The sequence below is a fragment of the Stegodyphus dumicola genome, chromosome 6, assembly GCF_044657685.1.
Source record: "Stegodyphus dumicola isolate Sdum_Otavi_A_Nest chromosome 6, ASM4465768v1".
Lineage (NCBI taxonomy): Eukaryota > Metazoa > Arthropoda > Arachnida > Araneae > Eresidae > Stegodyphus > Stegodyphus dumicola.
The window spans coordinates 8189543-8208736 of NC_140773.1; the positions used below are offsets into that span (position 1 = coordinate 8189543).

Genomic DNA, 19194 nt, shown 5'->3' on the forward strand with positions numbered 1-19194 from the left:
AACAAATACATATAATAAATATTTTAATGTTACTGATACTCGTACATTAGAGAATTACAGTTTCTTATATAATTTAAAAAATATTGTTACGATATGTACAGGTGTGGTAAGATGGCTTCCCCGCAAAGCAGTTTTAGGGTTACCATAAAATTTCCTAAACTCTGTATTTCAACGTCCTTCGATAACAAGTTGCAATACCGGATAATTTTGTAATATAGCTTTTATAGAGCAAACAAATGAATTCAAATATCAAGAAAGGAACTTTTCTTATGTTCAAGCTGCACACGTGGATTATTATTTTAATCTTACCTGTATTCGAAGTGAAAAATGTTTTATTTATTTTTTTCAGTTAACGAAAGAACTAGCAATACCAAAATTGCAACTAATCTAAGAATATCTTGAGTACGATGTCCTCAAATTCTGTCTGTCGAGGTGGTTTATGATCAAAATTTATATACAGGTGAGTACAAGGTCTGCAGTTAGCAGACAGGCATAGTCAGAGAGTAGTAAGTTTAACAGGCATAGTAAGAGGCATAACAAGAGTAAGAAATAAAAATTAGAATATCTATCTTTCCTAAACTATTTAGTCTTCGATATCGTCCAAAAGGTTATTCTGCACGAGCTACGTAATATACACGGAATAAATTGCATCACAGGTTGTAGAGTCATTAGGATATTTTTTTTGGAGGCCGGAGAGAGAAAGAAAAGCAACCGCCTTCGCCGGGAATCGAACCACGGACCTCTGGAATACCGGCCCAGCGTGCTACCGTTAAACCATGAAGACACGCTAGGGAAGTAGGAGAAATACCTTATAAGGTATCACAAAAATAAAAGAAAAATACTAATTACTAAGAAATAAGTAAGTAAAAAGGATATTTACCCGATCAATGAATTGTTTTAAATAGAAAGATAAACATCTTGTGCCACTTCGACATGAAAACGGACAATTGGCAAATTTTCTTTGGTACATCTTCTTCGTAAGGAATGAATTAGACATTTTACGCATCCGAAATGGAAACGCTTCTCATCCAAGGGAGAAGGACAAATGACTGATTGTGTTGCATAGGCAAATGTTTGCCTATGCTATGCAAATGCACAAACGTGAAAAATAGAAAAATGTACATTTAAATCGTTCACATTGCTTCGCATGTGAATTAATTTATTTCATGCATTCATATTTATTATTTCTAGAAAATTAACATTTACCAAGTAACTTACATTGGGAATTTTTTGTAATGCCGTGTACTTTCTATAAAACTTTAATAGGCAAATGGTGAAAACAGATGGTGCTTTTGTGCAGCCATGCAAAATAAAGGTTTAACTTCCCTCCCGCCCCCAAGAAGAAAAGAAAGAAAAAGGGGAAAATAATTCTATAAAACGTGCGTTTGTGACAAATAAAAAACACCAAACTATGAAACTAGTAAACATTTGATATAGAGAACGTGGTCGCGTAAGATTTAAGTAACAGTATTCCGACACGATAATGCTCGGATTTGTACTTCTAGAAATCTAAATATTTGTGTTCTAGAATAGGAATTATGCCGTTACTTCTAAGGCCATAAATTAGCTAATACGTCATATGAAAATCAAATGCATTTTGTAATTTTACGTTTCTCCTGGGATTTCTATAAAGATTTCGAATTTTATTTTTGCACTCAAAGATAAGACAACGATTTTTTCTTTTAAATTTTTCATTTAATTTCACAGACTTCATCCTCCCCCCTCCACTAAATTTACGATATCGCCGGACGTCTCACCATCTGTCGCTAGACACCTGTTAGCAAAAAGATATTTTACTGTGATAGTGGAAAAGCTATATAAGATGCATTTATTGTGAATTTATCAGGGGTGTAGTGAATGAGTATTTAATACAGTTACATTTACGACTTATCATCGGACAAAGGTATGTATAGCATTGTTATCATTAAAACGCGCAATAAAAGTGTTAGGATATGGAGAATTTTAAACGAAATTTTAATCGCTATGAACTTCATTATTATAACATTTATTGCATGCTACATTTAGAACCAAATATGTATGTATTTTTAACGTGCATGCACTCAATCTTCTGATGTTCAATAAATTTACCGTGTAAAAACATTTTTCCTTAAAAATACAAAACCGATTTATAATGTTCTATATTTACTGTTCACATACTTTTAATCTAATTATGTACTTATTTTTTTTTTTTATTTTTCGAATTTCAGTTCTCTATTAATTTTAGTCGATTTTGAGAAAATAATTTAGCTCTGCTTTAAATGACAGTAATTTATTAATAAAAAGCAGTTTTATGCTAGTGGGAGGGGTTAGATCTTACTTTTTAAAATTAATAATTATTTCAACACTGCACACAAATTTAACTATGCAAAAGGAATACTACAGACGAAACCGCAATATGAAATTTTAAAAAAATGTAATAAAATAATGATTGATTTAGATAAATTTAAACAGAACTACAGACAAAAATGCAATATAAATTTTTAAAAAATCAAATAATATAAATCAGGATATAGAAAAAATCTAAACAGATGAAACTAATATCATTTTCATGACAATTCGTATCCTCTGTTCATATTTTATATGCCCAGTTCGCTTTTACATCATGCCAATGGATAACTAAAATTAGTAAAACTAATTTACCCAAGGATAAAATTAGCACTTTAAGAAATGCTTATATTATAGAATTTAAGCGTTTGAGTTTCCGCTATCTGTGTATGTGTTACCGTGAAAGACCGAAACTGGAGAATGTCGAATTTCACCAGAGAATGTCAACATTCACCAAATACGTCGGTGAAAGATCAAATATTGCATTACATTCTTGTACATTCGGACCCTCACCGGTGTATGTCGACAATCACAGATATGCTCTGGTGTAGGTCGAAAAGAGAGGAGTATATGTACACGCTTGTCATTACAAAAGAAAGTGTTCCACAAATAAATACAGTTGTAAAAGCAAGTGCCTCTTGTGCAATTCAAAGTGTCATAATAGTTTCAGTTGTTGCAATAAATAAGATTTGAATCACATAATTTATTAAGTTTTTTTAACTTCTACTATTTTCCTTTCTCATTTTGAATGTACTGTGTGTTTTAAGTTTTTATATTCTTAAGTTCTTATTTTAAGTGTCAAGTGCGTTTTTTAGCGACTGAATGACGGAGAAGAAAATGTAATATTCTTATATGTTCAACATTCAGCATTAGTACATGGTGAATGTCGACATTTATTGGTGTAATTCAGAAATAATAGTATTTGGGAAATTATTTCGGACATGCACCAAGCGACTATGTGAATGTTGACATTCCCCGCTGAAAGTCGATATTCTCCAGATCTCGGTGTTTCACGGTAACGTATGCACATGACATCCTGGAAGGTTGTGTCATTTCACAGTCCCAGAACGTGTACTAGTTTTAATTAACACTGCATGACTAGGCATAGCAGTGAGAAATTTACGTTCACATTGAGGACACTAGCTGGTGATGTATGATGTCAGTCAGTCATTTAGAAGCAGTCCGGCCGTATGACACAAAGCTCGCCGTATGACACAAAAGGCTGCATGCAAATCAAACCACAAACGACGCCCTCCAGAGAGCCAGCTGTGTCCAAAAAGAATTTAACACGAACGCATATATATAAAAACTCGCTCCAGGGAAGCCATGCTCTGAGCCCAAGTAATATAAAAAGTTAGAAAAAACAAACTAAATGAACATAAAAATTACAGTAACAGAACAAGGTTGCGAAGCTATAAAAACCAGTAAGACGTCACGAAATGAAGCGAAGCAAAACTGACAAATAAATAAGAGGTTAGTACGACATCACATAAAGACGAACAAAAACCCGAACAATCAGTAGGACTATAATTCCAATTCTTTTTTTTTTTTTTTTGAGTTAATAATCTTCATAATCTCTCGAGCAGTCTTCTAATTATTCCTATCCATATAAATCCTCCGTAGAAGCGAACTTAAAAATCTTTTATTTTCCTGTATGCCGAATCTATGTAGATAAAACGGAAAACGACCGTGTCTCGGTTTTGAGAAAGTCATTGGTTATGAATTATTATTATGATGATGATGATGCGCGACTTACGTGATTACGAGAATATATACCGATTTGAAGTGAGATCTCCGTAAGGGGAAGGCCATTATGCTGAAAACTTAAAGGCGGCTTCCTTCGGATAATGCAAGCTAGAAGTCCATTGTTTATTAACATTTCGGTTGAAAAACAGCTTTCGTATATTACCTATTAAGATAAGGAAGCCTTGTAGAAAAGGTATCATCAATTATTTTCAAATTTTAAGAAAGTTTAATTTTAGTTTTATTTCAGCATATATATTATTGATTTAACAGATGAGAGAGCAGCTAGCGATTTAATAATTTTATAGTAGTGAAAAAAATGAGAAAGGAGTTTGAAGATTAAAAAAAAAATTATTATAAACAGTACTTTACTTATGCATAGGTTAAGCTACTCGAGCTTAAACAATGTATTAAATGAATACTTGTCTGATAGACTGTTTTTTTTTTTTTTTTTTTTTTTTTTTTTTGCTACAAATAACAACTGATTTTCATCTGAAAAACACTAATATATAAACTATAACGGTGCTACTTTGGTAGACGGTTGCACGGATTTTTGGCGATTTACGTTGGTGCAACTGTTGGCGCGGTTTTTAGTCGTCAGCCATCTTGAAAAATGCTGTTTTTACGTATTTCACGCATAGTAAAGTATTCAAAACTTTAAAAAAATAAATATCGTTAAAAATAATGGATTAATTTTTTGTTGAGAACTTTGTTTTTTAAGATAGCTGGCAAATGTAAATAAATACATTTACTAAGAGTATAAAATGATAAAGTAAGGTTAAATTATTACTTTCATATAATGGAATAAAAACAAAGCTATAAAAACATTGCGCCAGCATTTAATTGGAATAAAATATTACTGAAATTGAATATAGAATTCAAAACATCATACCAACGTTTAAAAGAATTAAAATTTTTCAATTACTTAAATTCAAATCCTTTAAAATAAGTTTTATAGGATATAATTATTTAACTTTTAAGTATTTTACTTGTCGTATATTGATAAGTACCAGGGAAAAAAACGATCTTCATCTGTGATCCACATCTCTCGCACTTCATTGAAGATGCAATTAGCGAGGCTTCCTCCAAAAATTTAAAATAAATTTCCTCCGACCCTTGTAACGATAAATAAATCTTTGATTAGGAAAGCCAGGTTGGCCAAAATAAAGTCTCAAACGGCAATTTTTTTATTCCGATACCAATAATTCTTGGTAATTACCAATAACAACATTCATCTTCGAAACGACATATCCGTTCGCTTTGAAATCTAAAAAATTCGAAGAGATGAATAATAACATTTTAAATTGGCGCGGTAATGTACAAATATTCAGTAACCAATCAGGGAGCTGATTACACCACGCACAGAATTAAAATTATTTAAATAATCATTCATAATAAAATCATATTTTAAAATAATGCACAATTAAATTGTATTTTAATATTGAACAGCCATTATTAATGTTTAAAACATTAGATTAAATTCATAGATATTAAAACCAATTACTTTTAAAATAATGTGACGTCATTTATTACATCATCCACAACATAAAATTCCATAAAATATCATAAACAATAAAATTTTTATTTTAAATAAAAATGCAAAATTAAATTCATTTTTATTATTTAGAAGCCATAAATAATATTTAAAATACGGAATTTATGCATAATAAAACGCATTAATTTTTAAATAAAATGACAACAAAGTATTGGTTACCATAAATAACTTGTCCAGCAATGGGTTTACCATAAGTCTTATCGCCCGCCAAAAAAATCGCCAAAAAATCGCCAAAATCCGTGCAACCGTCTATCAAAGTAGCACCACTATAACTTTCATCTTTTATGACACCATTGAATACAAATCAAAAACTACTTAAATTTGATAACAAACGTAAATAATGTATCATAAATCAAAGCAAAATATGATAGAAATTCTTTTTATTTATGGTGAGTATTCATATTATTATGAATGTATAAAATCTTAAGCAATTAAATCATGACATACCTAATTGTAATAATAAAATCCTTAACCTCAAAAATTCGTATTTACATTAAGCATTTAATAAAGAATTGAAGCAAACGATTTCTCAGTTTATCACTGTTTAAAATAAAATAATTTTAGTGAAATATTTCATATAATTACTTAGGTAAATAACTGCAAATTTTTATTAGTATTTCATGACAATATTAAAGTTATCACAACTGGAAACGCTGTTACCAAGGTACATACAATTATGAACGTAAAATTAGTACATGAAAAATATAATTTAACGCTGATTTTGTCACAGTGGAAAATGGTTTCCGTAATTTCCTAATACCAATATTTAAAAAAATTCAGTGATTTTGGATTACAGTAGCTAGTAGGATTTAGCACTAATGCTGATGTTCTTAAGCCTATATTTCTTTATGATATCTTAATAATGTACATACAGTTAGTTTCTGCTGTGGCGAAAAATTAGAATAATTCTTCCATTCGATCAATACATTATCTAATAGCAATAACGTTCCCTTTTGTCCATATTAGATAATTAATTACATTATCAATACTAGGCTAGGTGGGTAAGTGGACTGGGCAGTTACAGCCGTTAATACTAGTACACTATCAATATTGTACAGAGAATCTTTGGATAATACTGCTACGAAATGTACAGGCGCGGTAAGATGGCTTCCCCACAAAGCAGTTTTAGGTTTGCCATAAAATGCAACGGAAGGCAAGGTTGCCATATTTGGCAAAAAATCGACCATTTGGTGACATTTGGTGACAAAGTTGGCAATATATCTGGACGGTTCGAGAATTCTTACCGGTTTAGCCCAGAATGTTCTCAAACACCAGCCAAAAGCTATATAAACCCTGCTGGTACGCGGAGAGTTAGTGTCTCACAGAGTGTGCCTCGTCTAGCGAGTCAATCCCTGCGGAGTCGATCGAGTTGGCAGCCGGACAGCGAGTGCCGAGTGGGTCGTCGAGTGCACCGAAAGCGTCTCTTAGTGTATCGCGGTTAGTGCCTAGTCGAAAGAGCGTGTTGAGCTCCGGGAACGATTGAACCGAAGAGTCGGGAGCTGTGCTCTGCATGTCGTCGAGTGCATCGTGAGTTGTAGCGTGGAGAGTCTCGAATGTACGTGGAGTTCCGAGAACGAACAAGCAGAGTTGGGAGCTGTACTCTAGTGATTTGCCGTGAAGCTGTCTCCACTGTTATTGCCTGACAGTGTGAATGCTGTGTCGCTGTTTGCTCCAGAGTGTTTATAGTAGAGCTTCGACGACTGTAAAAAGTGTTGTTGGAGCTGTCCTGATTAATACTGGCTAAGTAAAGTGTGTTTGGATACTTCATCAAGTGTCGTCGTTATTCACTCCAAATCTATGAACCCCGTACGAACGTGAAGGAAGAAAATAACGTAACAACTGGTGTCAGAAGAGAAAAACGTAACAATACTCTCAGTAACTCGCTTTTCATATTAACAGTTACTGTTAATTAAAAAGCATATAATGAAAGCATTTTTTTTTACTTTCGATGAATTTCATCATCATTACAAACATAAATAAAATTTAAAAGGAAAATAATGTAATAATACTTAAATGCAATAAAAATATTTAAATTACAATTTTCATATTTACTTTAAATAAAATCATGTCCAGTAGTTAGTTATGACTCAATGGATAAGCACCCAAGACAGTAATTTTCAAACTGCACAAATTATGCAGTGTTTGAAGTTACAAGGCTCAGGTGTTTGCACACTTTTGTCAGGCACCTAGGCTAGTAACTAAGAGAAAAATCCTCAGTTTTGAACTGCGCTCAGAGAATAGATAGCATTGTAAATTTTTTCTTGAACTGCTAATAAGAATTCTACTTAATATGCTTGTTGGACAAAATGTTATCAATAGTGTTTACATAACTTTAGTTTCTGTGGTCTAATTTAAACTGATATCGTTTTTAGAAAGATGAACAGCCGCTTGATTTTCCTTTTCATGGTGATCATGGCACTGACGGTCTTCATTGCGGTTTCTCAAGCTGACCTTTGCAAAGTGGTGTGCGAAACAGAGTGTGATGAGAGCGGAGAAGTCTGCAAGAAAACCTGCACTCTCCAATGTGCAGACCCTGTATCAAAGTAAGCAAAATTAAATTTATAAAAGAATATGACTTTAATGTGGCATTATAATTACGTCATAGCATTACGTAAACCTGAATTTATGTGAAACTCAAATCACAACTATAATTTGTTCAGAATTCCGTGCTCTGCAGTCAGTTACTTAAGTTATGTTATGGGTTTACATACTTCATCGCCCAAATTACGTATTTTAAAAGGTCATATTCGATTAGATAGGAAATAAATATCACTAAACATGTTGCAGCACATTGCATGGTTAACGAAGTTCTACTCACAGACTGACAGTAAACTTTAATACAGGGGTATATTCTATTAAAATGATCGATTGCAATCAGAATAACATTGAACATGATGATTAACAGTTTCAGGTGTTGGCGGTTAATTAATTAATTAATTTATTTATTTCTGCAACAGCGAATTTCTTTAGAGTGAATAAATATCTCTCAATAATTATTACAGCTGTGAATTCTTTCACAGATATACACCTGTAACGAAAATACCAAAAAAATATCAGAACTACGCCGTGACTACCCGTCAACGGTTGTTCTGCACAGGTTCTTAATATACGTATATAAATCTTAATAATAATTAGACACAGTGAGTCTACTATTAGAATATATGTTTACAATTTCAATATTTATAGAAAAAGAAATAAATCTTATCTACTTGAATTCTGCACATGCTTCTTGACAAATAAGCACTTTTATTAATACTCGACATCAGCATTTTCATAGTTTTCTTTGAAGTAAAGTAGGAACTAGGATATTATTCAATAAACAGAACACAAATGCAATACATAACTCAATTCAATTAATATCAACATTAAATTCATAGAACACTTCTATCACTAAGCAAACACGGATCAGAACGTGAATGGAAACGCCGAAAACTGATGCCATCCACAAATAAAAAAGGATACATAAAACTCGCGTCATTAAAACATTAATAGTCTCGTGTTCATTCAATAAAGTTATTCATAAAACTATCTCGTGGATATCTTCCGAAGTTTATTGACGGCATTACGTAACAACACCTGTTTCCAAAAAATCAAGAAACAATCACAAAAACAGCGATAACTCGTTCAAAAATAACCCAATTCGTATAAAATTTGAATATGTTATCAAATAAGAATTGCTGAATCGAAATAATGTAAATTGCAGCAATCGAAAAACGTCATCTGCAAGAAGCATACAATTCCAAGTTTCAGTGCAAGCCTAGGAACTTCGCAGTGATACAGAGATAAGAAATTTGGAATAGCCAATTTGTAGCAATGAACTCCAGCATCATTTGCCCGAAGAACTGTGATGGAGAGCTGTTGGGAGACTAGAGGCAGTACAAAGTTAGACAGAAGTGGCCTGATGGCTAAACGTGAGTCCTTCTGTGGTTCATAGGCTTTGGCAACAATTTCTAACCACAGATTCGGCATCCAAGTGGTGCAGCCAAAGACACCAACCTCAAGGACGAGCGCTGATGTCCGATGTCCGATGGCCTGATGGCTAAATGTGAGTCTTTCTGTGGTTCATAGGCTTTGGCAAGAATTTCTAACCACAGATTCGGCATCCAAGTTGTGCAGTCAAAGACACCAACCGCAAGGACGAGCGCTGATGTCCGATGTCCGATGGCCTGATGGCTAAATGTGAGTCCTTCTGTGGTTCATAGGCTTTGGCAACAATTTCTAACCACAGATTCGGCATCCCAGTGGTGCAGCCAAAGACACCAACCGCAACGACGAGCGCTGATGTCCGATGTCCGATGGCCTGATGGCTAAATGTGAGTCCTTCTGTGGTTCATAGGCAACAATTTCTAACCACAGATTCGGCATCCAAGAGTTGCAGCCAAAAGCACCAACCGCTACGACGAGCGCTGATGTCCGATGTCCTATGTTTAGTGTTATGTGCAAGAAAGAATTGAACCTCAACTCAACTCAGATCCTCCCTTGCTGCAGCCACACGAAATTTGGTGCCAATATCAAGTTGTCTCCCATATAAGCTGAATAAATTGCTTAAAGTAACTAAATTTAAGAAGAAATAATTGTGATACTTGCTTATTATCTCCTTCCAAGATTAGAGCTAGATGGCAATAGCATATTCATCTACTCTGCAGCAACTAAGCTCTCAACCTTTAATATATTTTCCACCTCTTATTTAGATTTATTATGTTTAGTTTCAGTAAGTATGTGTTCCATTTGTTATTTTGTTTGTGAAACTCTGGGATGTGAAAACTAATGAAAGATAAATTTTAGACACCGTCTGAATTAAGAAACATTGTTAAGGAAGTAAACATTCTGATTCTCATAAAACGAGCCATGTATTTTAAAGTATTGAAAAGTGCAATTAGATGATAAAAATCAGAATTAATAATACATTTGAAGCGAGCCGGATCAGAATTATAATGACTGTGTAATTCATTTTGCTCTTTCTGTGAAAAGCCAGCCGGATCAGAATTATAATGACTGTGTAATTCATTTTGCTCTTTCTGGGCATTAGTAAACTTTTGCCCAGAAAATAAATATTTAGTACATAAAACTATTATAGAATGAAACCGTTCAGTAAATGAAAAAGAAACTTATTTTTGAGACGTTTTTGCTACTGAAATACAAAGCGATCTGTAATTAGCTGCATAAATATAAAATAAAAGAATTGAGGAAAATTATCCAAACAATATTATTTAGATAAGTATTTTCTTCAGGGTAGCAACAATTTGCCAAATTGTTCAAAACTTTAGATTGAAGATTGGACCTCTTTTTGATAGCAAAGGTATAATCCCCAAAACAAAAATGATTTAAAATTAAATCAATATTATGAATAAAAATATGTCACAAACCACATTAAACTTATGCAATTACCGAGATGTTTTTCTGTTTAAGATAATATCAATCCACATAGTTCAAATTCCTGAAATTTTACTATCTTCCACCTTGTTCGATGTGGCAGTTCAAGAAATAAAGGTTAAGGATGGTTAAGGGGATCAACAGTAAAATCAATCGTTCATGTTTTATGGTAAAACGCTCAACTGCTGTTTATGTTAGGATTCAAAAATTTCGAATGACAAAAATAGCGCTAATATTCGATGAGTTAAATCTCGAATGTTCTATTCTTAGGTTTCGAATGTTCTTAGGTTCTAAGATTCTTAGGTGCCGATGATTGGAAAATAGGAATGTACCCGTCCTAGTTCTGTGATATTTACCAGAATGTTGAGTAATAATTCAGACATGAGAAAATGCGTTTAATGCCCTTTCAGGTTCATAATTATCCCAACCATGATGAACCCATGCTTGTCAATTAGCACTGACTGTTGAATAACAAATTTAGTAGTGTAAGTCTTGAGTACTAACTTTCTTTTATTTATGCACTGCCAAGCTACGAGCTTCACAGTGCATAAATAGAGGAAAATTTACTTTCACATCAAATTTCTTTCTTTCTTCGTTTTTTTCTTTAATTTTCCCTATTTTTTATTGTAGGATTGTTTACGAAGCTCCGTATGAAGAATGAAGGTATGTATTACAATACTGTATGCATATTCCTTTGGCACAATTTCATGAAGTCATATATTTATCGAAAAATTGATTCGAGTGTTACATTAATTTGATAATTCTTTCATAATCAAACATTTTAAATTCGCATTACATAGTAAAAATCATAAGCATGAAAGCACATAGCTTCCCGTTATGTTAGGAATTAATTTTTAAATAAATCGTTAAATTATGCATCCACTATTGCACTAAAATCCAACAAAATTCTATAAAAATATCTTAACCTAAAATATATGTTGTGTGTTGACTACAGAAACTTGTAAGACTAACATGACTAAATTATGCATATTATTAAAAGAGCATATGACGAGCAAAAGGAGCAAATGATAAAGATGTACAAATATTCTGGAATCATAAAACACTGCTTATTATTTTAATCGAAATAACAAAAAGGAAAACAATAAAGTTATGTTAACTGGGAGAAATGTAGTTTTAAATAACGCGTTCAAATAATCAAATACGTATTAATCTAACTTCCACCAATGACATGTGGCCTGGGACTTAACTAACATAAAAGCTTGATGGAATGGGATTTCTTTCTGACATACACGACATCAAAGATCAGATTAAACCATGCGATATGATACTGCAATACATCAAGGTAGTCAAATTAAAGATTTGGTAGTCAAATTAAAGATACCGTTACTTTAAGGTGACCAGATTTTAACATCAGTAAAGCGGAACACCATTGACCGGGAGGGGGGAGTGGTTCTTGATTAAAAATTTGGTCTGCATGGAGCAACTAAAATTTTCATAGAACGCAAAAATAGTATTGCAATATATATATTTTTTAATTTCTACATAAGTACAATTTGCAAATATTATACTTTAAACAATTATGTATAGTATTATTCTACACTCATGTCCATAAATTAAGGATAATTCGGAGTCCCGTGGAAATGAAACTCTAAAATAAATATATCACCTGTAAAATCACTACACACATCTTCAAGAATCATATGCAAATTTCAGGAAATAACCAGATGACACAGACTCACAATGACGAGAGTGTAAGAGAGTGATATATAAAGAATACAGGCAAAGAAGTAAAATTGTTCGCAGGCGCTTTATAAGCATTTTAGTGAAATAACCGAATAGTTATGACACAAAGGACACATTTGGATGATTTTTTACGTGGTAGAATTATCGGCCGTCTGGAATGTGGGCGTACCCAACTGGAAGTATCAGACGAACTTGGAATTGCCCAGAGTGTCATCTCCAGGCTTTGGCAACGATTGCAAGATGATGGTAATGCGAGTAGACGTTACAGCACAGGTCGACCCAGAGGTACAACGCCGAATGAGGACCGGTATTTGGCAGTTACTGCCAAAAGAAACAGGCGGAGCACAGCCTCAGACCTGTCTCGTCAGGTCTCTTCAGCCACTGGTACGACAATTTCAAGGCAGACCGTGTACAGACGCTTAGGGCAGATGGGTCTATATGCTCGTAGACATGTCAGATGCGTTCCACTTACTGCAACTCACTGTCGCCTGCGATTAGCCTGGAGTAGAGAGCATGCATTGTGGACACCGCAACAGTGGGCTTGTGTGATGTTTTCCGACGAGTCGAGGTTTAGGTTGCAGTCTGATTCTCGCTGGACTTTCATATGGAGAGCTCCAGGTACCCGTTACCACCAAGAAAACACCACTAAACGACACCGTTACGGTGGTGCAAGAGTGCTCGTTTGGGGTGAAATATTCTGTGTTCCAGAACTGATCTGCATGTTCAAATTGGAACCATGACAAGCCAAATCTATCGGGACGTCATTCTGGAACAACATGTACGTTTGTTTCGGGGCGCCATGGGCGCACAATTTGTGTTTATGGATGACAACGCCCGTCCTCACTGTGCAAACATCGTAAGCGAATGCCTTCAAACGGAGGATATCACCCGCATGGACTGGCCAGCATTCTCACCGGACTGGAATCCAGTAGAGCACGTGTGGGACATGCTTGGCCGACGAGTTGCAGCCCGTCAACCTCCTCCTACATGTCTACCGGAACTTCGGAGAGCATTGCTTTTTAAGTGGTGTAATATTCCCGAAGATCAGATCGATAATTTGATACTCAGCATGCCTAGGCGTTGTACGGATATTGTATCGTCTGGGAGACGTACAATGTATTAACAATCATACCAACCATGTAATATTGGTTTTTTGTAATTTGCTCCAGGGAGAAAAAATCGCTAATTTTTTTTAATAATATCAAACATATAGCAGTTTTTTGCTCTTTACCTTTTGTTTAATAAATAAGCTTTACAAATAAGTCAAATTTGTTTTGCTTCTAACTCTTCCTTTGCCTGATTTTGCATTATCCTTAATTTATGGACATGAGTGTATTATTTGTCATACTTCTCATTTGAGTGAATTTTTTTTATTAAATTGCTATCGTTCTTTGAAAGGTCATGAAGAAGAATTTTTTCACAAGAATTTGTTGAATTATTTTTCACATATAAAATGGCTTTTAAAGTGTCAACACTTAATTGTGATTTTTCTGATGTCCATACTTTATTTACCGTACCGTAGAAAAGACGCGTTCAGTCGCAGCATTAGTTCCTGGTAAGGATAGGTATTCCACAATTTTTAATTCATTATTGTAGAGAACATGATTTGTTTCAAAATGGTGAAATATTTCTAACCATTTGTTCTCTAGTGTGATTTTTGCTGATGCCCGGGATTTAACCTTTTCCTTATCAATATATTTTTTTTTAATAATGGTACCTCATTAAAATGATCATTTTCGAAAATATTGCTATGTGGGAAATTTTGAGTAATATGATCGAATGGTTTTTGCACATCATTGCAATTAAGTTCTTGTTTTAATGTAACCCAATGAAAATAAATGTTTAGTGTCATTGTCATGTACCGTCCAATCTTCTAAATAATCTATGCAGTTACTATAGAACTTTTTAATGTGATTCATTATATCTGCACAATTTATTGCACCTACTACGGAAAGTTAACGGAAGAAAATTATTCTCTAACTGCTCTTGACACTGAAATTCTAAATTATTAACTTCATTTGCTACTTCTATTACCGAAACTTTGTCACCTGCAATAAGGTTTAGAGCATTTTGAAAGAAACTTACTTGATTGTGTACAAACTCTAGTCAACATTTTGAAGATTCTTTTTCAACGAGAAGAGTGTATATATAGCTATAAGAATATATTTTCTCGTGCTTACAAAAATCGGGACTTCTTTAAAACGTCGCGAGACATGGGACAAATTGTTAAAAATCGGGACTGTCCTGCCAAAAGCGGGACGTCTGGTCACCTTACGTTACTTCCACAAACTGTTACAGGGGCAGCTTTTCAATAATAAAATAATAGATCGCTTGCATACTAGTATACTTCGGAGTATTATACTAGTATACATCGCTAGTATACTTCGGAGCAGAGAGATCCTTTTCCAAACTGAAAAAATCTGATGTGTACACCACATGACTTCCTTGTACGGAATATTAAATTATACGCATTTTTTCTTGAATTTCATTTAAATTGATAGGATTGAATTAAATATACTTCGTCGGCAGCGCATAATCCACAATAGAATAAATGCACTTTTTAAAATTCACTATATTTGTTTACTATAACGACACTCTGAATGCACAAAATTTATATCATTTGAACAATTATCGTTGCCACATGTTCTATTCAAATACCATAATAAAGCTAAAATGATGTATGAAAGAAATTAATCAAACAAAACAGGAAAAAAAAACAGTTTTTCACAGACGATTAAGTATTTCTCATATAATTAATTCAGCTCTCACTTCGCGACAAGGAAAAAATACATAAAAACTCAAAATATCTGCATTAAGAATTACGAAGTAAATCTTAAACACTTATTTCCTCGAAAAAATTCCAGAAAGGATTAAGCATGATTTAATTCGCAATAATAAATGAAGGCGTTATTTTTGTGTTGCGAAGCTTAGTCTCTCTAGATTGGCAACAAATCTACAATTCTGCTGTTTCAAATGTAAACATATATGTCCGCCATGTTATTTAAAACTTAATTGTACAAATATTGCTTCCAGAATTACGAAAGGCATAAAAACCTTAACCGGAAGATACAAACAACATAATTCAATCATTTTTAAAGCAAAAAATGTACAATTTACAAACATATAAGAGTAAAGATACTGAGATCACTGAGCCGGGTAACAGAGTGGATATATATATATATAAATATATTTATATACGTTTGGTGCGGCCGATTGGAACCAAAATACGAGGTGCACATCTACATGTTATAGCAGTCCTATATACAAAATTTCAACGTTCTGAGGCTACTCGTTTTTGAGTTATGCGAGATAAATACTTAAGTACGCACGTACGTACATACTGTGGGTACAAAAAGTATTTGCACACATACATTTTTGTTCACAATTTATAAGAAAATGCATTAATAAATACAAAAATTGGCATTTAAAAAATAGAATAAGCCTATTCATTTAAATTAATTACAAAAAATACAATAATATTAATAAAAACATTTTTTGCAACAATATTAAAATAGCTTATGTCAAAAAAGTATTTGCACACTCAACTCAACTCTAGCAAATTTGCATTTTATGCTATTATTTGACAGTCATTCCCGCAGTAAATAATATATGTAAGACGACTATAAAAGGAGGTGTTGTCGAAACGTTATCAGTTGATTGCCGATTCAAATTGTAATGGCACCTAAGAAATCTGAATTGTCGATTTCATTGCGAGAAAATTTTTTTCTCTACGTGAAAATGGCCTAAGTTATCAAGAAATAGGTAAAAAAGTAAATGTTTGCTTCTCTACTATTTGGTATGTTATAAAGAAAGAGGATCTACATCAAATAACTTGCGCTCTGGACGACCAAAGAAACTTTCACTGCGAATGAAGCGAAAAATCATAAGAGAAGCATCAAAAAATCCATTTGTTAGTGCAATTACTTTAGCCAATGATGTCGCTTCAACATCTGGAGTTCAAATCTGTGCCCAAAGTGCTCGAAATGTCCTGCACGATGCACACATTTATGGGAGATCACCAAGGAAAAAACCTCTCCTAACTGAACGAAACAGACTGAAGAGACTTGAATTCGCTAAGGAATATATCAATAAGCCAATCGATTTTTGGAAAAATGTCATATTCTCCGACGAGAGTGAGTTCAATATCTTTAAATCAGATCGCAGAAAATTAGTTTGGAGAAAACCTTGTGCTGCTTTTCATACCAAAAATGTGTTACCTACAGTTAAACATGGAGGAGGTTCTGTTATGATTTGGGGTTGCATGGCTAGCAAAGGAATTGGTAATTTGTGTTTCATTGATGGGAATATGACAGCTCGAACCTATATTGATGTGTTGCGAGATAACTTGCCACAAAGTGCAATAAAATTGGGTATCAGTAATTCGTACTATTTTCAGCAAGACAATGATCCCAAGCACACTGCCGGTATAACTCGTATGTGGTTGCTTTATAATGTACCCAGAAAACTTGCCGCTCCACCACAATCACCAGACTTAAATCCTTTGGAAAATCTGTGGAATTCTTTGGATTTAAAAATAAGAAAAAGGACGTTTTCAAGCAAATCTGCCCTTAAACAAGCCCTTATTGAAGGGTGACCGAATACTGAGCCTACTGTTACAGAAAATTTAATTAAATCAATGCCAGCAAAATTACAAGCAGTAATAGATGTTAAAGGCATGCGTACTAAATATTAGTTATTTGAAATTTGCTTATATATTTTATTTCTTTTGTATTCATGCAGGTGTGCAAATACTTTTTTGATACGAGATATTTTAATTTTGTTACAAAAAAAGCATTGTTATTTATATTATTGTAATTTTTCTGTTTGTTTTGGATGATTAAACTTATTCTGATTTGGCAATACCAATTTTTTTATTTCTTAATGCTTCTTTTTATGAATTGCAAACAAAAATGTAGGTGTGCAAATACTTTTTTTACCCACTGTACGTTCGTACAGAAGGCACGAAACCTTCTCTTAAATAATTTAAGAATTAAATTTAAAGCAGTTTTATAATATTTTTGGAGGAAAGGTGTCTTTTATTCTGTCCTTACGCACAGATATAACGCAAAAACATCGTTAAATTGCATTCGATAGCGGTCAAAATGGATATTTTCGTTGAAATATGTTGCCTGAAACTTTTCGCGATTACAATACTTCCTTTTTACTTCGTACAAGGAAGTAAAAAGGGAGAAGATTTGAGACAGAAGGAGATAGAGATTTGAGATACTGACAAAATCGAAAAGATCCGAATATTTTTTTTTATAATTTATAGATATTTAATATCTCTATCAGCTCTATAAATTTAAATTTATGTGAACTTTCCATCTGATGTTGCAATTTTGTAACTTAACAATGTATTAAGCGTTAATAGGAACTTAATTAATTCGAAATATTGTTCCACAGGATCATATTAAAATTATAATTTTGTACGTCAAAATTTCTGAGCTTTCATTGTTGCATAGATTTTAAAAAATAAAAATTTTAAAATTTCGCTCTATTAATTCAAACTATTCCTTTTAGAAAACTCATAAATGTGTGTAAATCTTTCGCCATCTGTAAATATCTCTTGTTAAATTTACTTTTCTTGCTCAAATAACATAACTCCTGTAAGTTTTATAATTTAATAAAACTCCATTCCAGAATATTACATCATCACTTTGCGTAAATGCCTGAGCAGTGACTTCATGAAATGTGACTTCGCAATAATTTAAATATTAAAACCATTTTCAAATATTTTCATACAAGGTTTTAATTATGTATTTTTTTAGGTAAAAGACATAATACTGGAGAACACATGCCCAGCTGATAGCTGTTCTCTGAACACGAAAATTAATACAATCTTGTTTCACATTAGCAGTTTTTAATGTCTTAATTGAATAAAAGAGTATTATTGAATAAACATTTTTTAGATATTTGCTGTTCTTTTTGTTTCAAATATGAAATACAATATTTTTTTTACTAAATTGCCGTTATATCCGAGTGGCAATAGCTATCTTAACAATAAAGCACATCATAGCATGAAATGCGTAAATTAAGTACATGAATTTTAAAATGGAATTTAAGCAGTTTTTAGATTTATTAAAATACACTTCAATATATGTTTGGTTGCTCTGCTTTTAATTATATGTCTTTGTGACTGTTCCGTAAGAAATCTCTATTGCAGAAACCACTGCTACTACCAGTATTTAAGGAAAATCATTAAATAAAAGTTACTACCTATTATTTTAACCACTTTAATGGAATTTATCGAAGTTTTAAAATACTCCCAACTCTAGTGACCATGCGCAAAAACATTATTCAGGTAACCATTCGCATGACAAGTATTCAGTTTCCAAAGTCACCAACTTCATACTATGTGTTCTGTGACTTTTTTGTATTCCAAGTTCCAACGGTTTTATGAATAAATTGTGATTCCCCGCTTTGAACTTGATTTTAAAATATGTGTTTGCAGTATTTTCTTACGGTAGAAGGAATAGCACGAATACTGCATTTTG

General features: G+C 33.1%; 1 long non-coding RNA gene across 1 annotated transcript; it reads left to right on the forward strand.

Annotated features, from left to right (window-relative positions):
• Positions 1 to 1747: 1747 nt before the first annotated feature.
• Positions 1748 to 18612, forward strand: LOC118180846 (uncharacterized). Its single transcript, XR_004756780.2, has 4 exons — positions 1748 to 1903; positions 7996 to 8166; positions 11627 to 11659; positions 18469 to 18612. It is a non-coding gene; the product is annotated as an uncharacterized LOC118180846 (long non-coding RNA).
• The last annotated feature ends 582 nt before the right edge of the window (positions 18613 to 19194 follow it).